The sequence below is a fragment of the Plasmodium inui genome, assembly GCF_000524495.1.
Source record: "Plasmodium inui San Antonio 1 unplaced genomic scaffold supercont1.72, whole genome shotgun sequence".
NCBI classification, from domain to species: Eukaryota; Apicomplexa; class Aconoidasida; order Haemosporida; family Plasmodiidae; genus Plasmodium; species Plasmodium inui.
This window is the reverse complement of record NW_008481906.1, coordinates 32,534-33,326: the sequence shown is the minus strand read 5'-3', so window position 1 is coordinate 33,326 and position 793 is coordinate 32,534.

The following is a 793-nucleotide window of genomic DNA, read 5'->3' as shown; positions in this document are numbered from 1 at the left end:
TCTTAATCATATTATTCCGACAAAGTAGTATAATATTATACATTTCCTTTTCAATTATATTAAAAATGAACAGCGGAAGAGTACATTTATTCATACTCTAGTAAGAAATTAATTAATACGGAATTATGAATATCTGCTGAAATTATAAAGGGGAGATTTTAAGGGTGAAGAATTCACGTTATCATATAAGATATAGAAAATTAATTCATTTGTAATTTTTCTGTTTGTTTAATTCTTACAATTTTAAGTGATTTATTTTTATTTGTACATAATAATTTAAAAACGCTAGAAATATGAAGCATAAGAAATGATAAATTTATAGAAATAAGAATTACGTAAAGAATTTTATTGATAATTGCCGTAAACAACATATAAAATATTCCTGTCCTATTCATGGAATCATTACCAAAGAAAGGAAATAAATTGTAAAATTGATCTGTTCCGTACCGTGAGCAGTGAAATATACATCCTATGCCCTAACAGCGCGGCGTCGTTACGATGACGGGGGTATAATAGAAGATATTAATTTTTTCTTTCCATGTCTCGTTGGGTACAGTTTTAACAATAGAATTCCCTTAACATGTAAGGAAGTAGCCTAATTAATAATAAATATACATTCCTCATTTCTACTGTGAGCATCATAAATCCCATGAAAGTCACTGCGAAGTAGTTCGTACGCCGAATTTAACAAATAAGCCTCCATTTGCGAGTGATTTCCAACAGAAATAAGGAGCTATAACATAGGGAAAAATAAAAGATACTCACGATTAGAAGAGGAAGGAGAAATATGAGG